Here is a 6,553-nt window from a genome sequence, read left to right as displayed (position 1 = left end):
ATCTTATTTTAGTGCTCGCTACCGCTTCCAGAGATATGCCAGTAGGAAACAAACTTCGGTATCATTTGACGCTTATTTCTTGAACTGGTTTGTGTGCAACCTGTATTAACAAACCTGCAACAAACATGAGGGATCGTTTAAATTGGGACGATGTTTATTTAAAAAATCAAATATATATTGAAATTAAATAGGAAATAACTCATCGTCATCCATATCACCAATTTGATAGACATCCGTATTAGAGACAAACTCAATAACCCCTTAATGGATTCAAATAATATTACGTATGTTAAGGCTGTAAATGTTGACATCACGTGACAACGACGCGTCATTTGACAAACTTCCACAAAAGCGCTCAACAGCTAGTGGGTGGCGGAATATGCCGAGATTACCCGAGTGGTTAATGGGGTAAAACAATTAAGCCCAAGGTGAAATTACACTCTTTCTTTAGAATATAGAAACGGAGAGTCAACAAAACATTAACGAATCATCGAGACTTTAACAAATCTGGACAGACGCTGCTCAGCCAATACACTGGATCTACTGATTCGTTGCTAGTACGCTCAGCTATATTCGCGTTCAGCCGATCGATGTACAACAGCCCAGTCAACTCGTCTAAACCACTCGCAACTTTCCGTGAACATGGAGGGCTGCTTCGGAATAATACCAGCAGCCACGAATGTTCACGGCAACGTCAGGGATATTTTTAGCTTCTTGGGAAAATCCCACCAGGATTGATCATTTCCTGGAAATTTTTCAGGAAAACTACTGGGGCTGAGGGAGGTCGTCTGATCATATAAGGAAATTAAATTCGTTCCTTCATATGTAGCCTGTATTGACCAAACCCCACCGAAAAGAGAAGATGCACAATCAAAATAATCAAAATACTAGGCATGCATTCAAATATCATCTGCCGTCTATATCACGTGCATATATGTCTTATAACCTGAAAGAATTTTGACTGAACAGACATTTTGACAGACACGTGAAACGAAGACAGCTTGGCACCAACAAATGTGAATGGGTTAATCACTAGCTTGTAGGCGGCGATTCACTCGTGATTCGAAATGTGTCGATACGTCCAGACTAAAAACGAAGAGGTTCGTGCAATGGTTTATATGTTGCGCAACAAATAATAACACTAGAAACACAAGGCAACTAGTTCAACACCAAGTACATGCTGTTAACATCTTGATTAAATAGCTTTGGTTGTTATTTTCTTTATGAAACTTTTCTTCGTGTTTTTACCTGCTGTGAGTCGACGAAGTCCAAAACGTCAAAGCTGGTTAATGGGACGTCTCCTTCCAAAACAGATACGTCTACCTCTGGAGGTAACAACATTTCAAGCCTTAGTAGCACAGTTTTTTTACTGTTTTCACGTCAAAATGGCAAGCTATCTGTGATGTCGCAGTCTGTGCGTGTGTTGCTCTGTTGTCTTTCTGAGGCTGTGCTATTTATAGCTCGCCACGTGATTTGATCAAACATAAACAAATCAATGCAACTGAACATCCGCAGCGGGGAATTCAACCTACAGACAGCAGAGGGCCGAGTCAATAGGCTTCTGTACCTGGTATTGCATGAGGCAGTATCAACATCGAATCACGAGGTGTGTGGTTGGTTGGTTGGTTTGTTGTTTAACGCTGCACTCAGCTATGTTCCAGCTATATGAAGGCGGTCTGTAAATAATCGAGCACATACCAGACAATCTAGTGATTAATATCATGAGCATCAATCCACTCAATTGAGATACGATGACATGCATCGACCAAGACGACGGGCCTGACCACCCGATCCTGTTAGCATAGTCACCTTTTACGGCAAGCATGGGTTGCTGAAGACCTAACCTGGTAGAGACTGTTCATCTTTATGTAACATGAAGGTATTTAGACAACCACACAGAGCTTTTTTTAATAACTCACACATATTTCCAGCTGAACCATTGCGTGTTTATTTCCCCTGTTCATTTTTTTCACAGCACAAGTAATATTCATATGCTCTCGTCAATGTGTGTACCTAATAATCAGATACAATTTATATCATACATGAAAATATGTCGGATAAAATATTATCTAGCAAAAACTCTTCCTTTCTATAATCCCATCCAAATTTAAAATAACTTGTTTGTTGTCAGTTGTTGTTTTGGAATCTTGTTTTTGTCTTCAGCGCGTCTAACTACAAGGCTACCCTATACGCACTGCCCAACAAGTGGACAGTTTAAAGAAACTCGGCAACAATGATTTGTACCCCTAAATGCATGTAATTGGTACGATTCATCAATCTCATTAAAATACGATCTGAGTTCCCGCTATTGCTAGACAAAGATCAGAGGACATCCCATTACGGGTCACGTCAGAACGACCTTTCATCCGAACATTCAGAACGTCGCTTTCCAGATCATGAAAGTGACAGTCGGAATGTGTTTTCTAATCATGCAACGTCGAAAACGTCAACACGTGCTATTCCGAACGACAGTTACGACCCGTACAACTGATTCCGTCAAAATTATCGTCTATCTCTCACTTTAGGGGCGGTCGGGTAGCCTAGTGGTTAAAGCGTTCGCTCGTCACGCCGAAGACCCGGGTTCGATTCCCGACATGGGTACAATGTGTGAATCCCATTTCTGGTGTCCCCCGCCGTGATATTGCTGGAATATTGCTAAAAGCGGCGTAAAACCTCACTCACTCACTCACTCACTTGTGTGGGATAAACATTTGAACGGAGGAGGCGTCGAACAGTATGTGGGAAGCACTGCCATACAATCTCAACCATATTATTGGACTAAGGGTATTTTGTGCCACAAATAACCTAAAGTTTAATAGTGACAAAACAAATGTTGTAGTGTTTGGAAAATCAATTAAAACAGAAAAAAGAATACTTGGATCATGGGTGATACAAAAATACTAGTTACAGATAGTTATAATTATTTAGGAATACGCTTCGAAGCAAATGGTAAACTTAAAAACAGTGCTAAACCTCTCTTGAAAAAAGGTCTAGGGGCCTACCACAAGCTTCAGTCCACCATTTTTAACCAAGACATACCCATAGCTCTTGCTTGTAAACTATTTAAAACATTAATCGAGCCAGTAATTTTATGTAATAGTGAAATCTGGGGTGTAGAATCAATATAAACAACTTTGATTTATTTATCCCCGAGAAACTGCAGCTCAAATTTTGTAAATCCATATTAGGTGTCAACAAAACAACACACAACTGGGCAAGCCGAGCAGAACTAGAACTCTACCCTCTTATCTACACAGTATTAATCAAAATAGCAAATTTTTATCACCGTGTATGTTCTTCCAAAAACATAATACTTCAGAACGTTTTTACAGAAAGAACATATTTGGTGAAAAAACGATTAGGATGGCTTTACCTGCTCAATCTATTCTTGGGAAAACACAATTTGAGTACTTCAGCTTTCCTATCACCAATATTTAAAGAGACAATCTAATCTAAATTCAACTCCTTCTTCAAGGAATCTCTTCAAGATGTAAAGGCACAGGAAACCAACTTAGGACATATAGGATAGTTAAAAATGAAATAAAATTAGAACCCTATCTCAGTCACTGTAAAGTAAAAAAATATCGAGTGCACTTATCTAAACTAAGATTAAGTAACCATAAATTAAATATTGAACTTGGAAGACATACAAAGCCACCCACCCCACTACATCAGAGGCTATGCTCTACATGTTCAACCATTGATGACGAAAAACACTACTTACCTCACTGCATTAAACACACTCAAGAAAGAAATATACTCTTTGAAAATTATCCAGACAAAATGTAAATGTAAATGTCCACAGTCATGAAGACAAATTATTTCACTACATCCTGTCAAATAATGAAGCAGTCAATATCAACTGCATTTGTTTCCATATCTATAATTTCAAACAATAAATACCCCTTCATAATCAACCGTTGACATTTTATGTATAAAAATATCATCAAATATGTAATATTGATTGTTTTGTTTTTGTATGTGTCTACAGGAATGTAAATTATGTATGTTCAATATGTATATATGAATCATAATGTCTTGTCTTTTAAAATTGCATCTGTCCCGTAATGGAACGTTTATGCAATAAATATTATCTTATTATCTTATCTTATCTATTAGACATTCCGGAATGTTCGTTTGTTCAGTTTTCAAAATTTCAATCGAGAACTGTGTCAACATATTTTTCAAGCGTAGTCTAAAATGGGGGTCGACAGGTTGAAACGAGTGCCGTAAAGCTCGAGAAAGCTGCTTTCTAACTGGCTGATGTCGACTTCTTGATAGTCGTTTCAGTGGTCGGTTAAAGTTCGCGAAAGGTCGCTCTGACGTGACCCGTAATGGGATGTCCTCAGATCATTGTTTAGCGGCAGCGAGAACTCAGATCTGATTTTAATGAGATTGTACGATTCATTCGCAATTTCCTGAAAAAAGTCGCCCATTACAGTACTTTCAGACAATAACGTCCGAAAAGTATGTTGTTGTTTTTAAAATAAATTATCAGGTTCAATATGAAGGATAGTTGAGTGAGAAGTGTGTAACGCCGCTTTGAACAAGGTTCAATAAGTTACAGCGCGGCGTGTGCATCACGTTTGAAAGCCAATAGTCAGTCAGTCGAGTACGGTTGTCACCTGGATATTTCGGCATAGTAGCCGACAAACCATTCAGAGCAACTCTATAAGAGACAAACCTGTGTGCAGTGGATTCCTGCATGGCTGAGTGACACGCACAGAATTACTGAGATCCGGGACCGCCTCCGTGATCTAGTGGTCCGCACGTCCGCCCGGAGAGCGGAAGGTCCGGGGTTCGATCCCCGGTCGAGTCATACCAAAGGACGTTAAAAGATGGTACTTGTTGTTTCCCTGTCTGGAGCTCGGCATTAAGGGGCTAAAACAAAGACTGGTCGGCTCGGAGTCAGTATACTTAATCTGAGTGGGGTATTCATGTTCAACTGCGCATGGTATCTCAGTGGGCTAGCACTATAAATCGGCATCACTCCGGACTAGTACAAGCAGCCACACACACGTGCATGCACGTCGCTATATAAGTGCAATAATCTTGGACGTGACGTTAAACCCAACTTCACCTCACCACCTACTGAGATCTGCCTACTGTGCCACAAGTAATGAATGGAGACGAGATGTGAGAGTCGAACTGGTTTTGTCCCTGACCACTCGCTACGCAGACTGTGGTAAGCTGGGTGACTGTCTTTAACGCAACAGTCAACGGGCACCGGTTTATATATACGAAAGTTCTCATCACAAAACCTTTTTTGGTTTGATTTACTCACCGCCAAAAGAAACACGAACCATAGAAATTTATAGAGAAGTATGCACTTTACAAAGATATGTTTCCAATGCGTAACAATTAATGACAAAACTAACAATCAGTCAAGTGTTACCATAGAGTGTCTTTTTTATTATCAGGATATACTGCACGTGTTTTTCAAACTTCGAGCGCTAATCCCGCACGAGACGAATGGTGCATTACGAGACATGGGTCTATGACGTCACATGTGTTGTGTTCATGAGCATCGGTTCACACAACATACCAGTATGTTCGTTTGTGCATCGAACCAATCTAACATATCTTGGATATGAGTAAGTCTTCATATATTAAACAACATGTATGGTATTCGAATTTCTTTTAACGGTGAGTATATATATATATATATATATATGATTGTATATAAACATTAGGTTAACACATTTGTGGCAGACCGACTCCGTGGTCTAGTGGTAGAGCGTCCGCCCGAAGAGTGTCATACCAAAAGACGTTAAAAATGGTACTTGTTGTTACCCTGTCTGGCGCTCGGCATTAAGGGGCTAAAACAAGGTCTGGTCGGCTCGGAGTCAGTATACTGTGTCTGAGTGGGGTATTCATGTTAAACTGCGGCATAGTATCTCAGTGAGCTAGCACTATAAAATCGGCATCAGTCCGGAATAGCACAAGCAGCCACACACATACACGTGCATGCACGTCGCTACATAAGTGCAATAATCTTGGACACGACGCTAAATCCCATTTCACCTCACGCCACATTTGTGGCGTTGAGAAATAAGACTTTACAAGGAGTTTAATTTTAAAAATGAATGTCTTTGAAAAGCTTCGTGCGTGATGTATCCTTCACAGACAGTCACAGACCAAGGTGAGACACTAACGTAGCCCCATGCCTAAAAGATATTTGAAGATACTGATACTTGATTTGAATGATATTCTTATAAATAAATTAACATTTTCATAAGTTATACTGTTAGGCATTGTAGTATTTCTAGTTCAATAAAATTTATTATCTATATATTACAGCACTTAAGTTTAGGAACAGTATGTTTGTGTTTATATAGATTTCTTTACTTGCAAAATGATATCGGCATTTATATATTGTCAATTGTTTTAAGCATGGTCAAATGAATTTGGCGGCCAATGCATGAAGCGGTGACAATCCACGTAAATTTACCCTTCTCCAAAGCATCATTTTTCTTTTTGTATCTAAATTGTAAAACCTCTTTTGAAATTTCAAATAACATACCAATGGCATAAAATGTTATCTTAGATAATG

The sequence above is a fragment of the Haliotis cracherodii genome, unplaced genomic scaffold (genome assembly GCF_022045235.1).
Source record: "Haliotis cracherodii isolate W230 unplaced genomic scaffold, xgHalCrac1.p SCAF_3, whole genome shotgun sequence".
NCBI classification, from domain to species: domain Eukaryota; kingdom Metazoa; phylum Mollusca; class Gastropoda; order Lepetellida; family Haliotidae; genus Haliotis; species Haliotis cracherodii.
Note: the sequence above shows the minus strand (reverse complement) of the source record.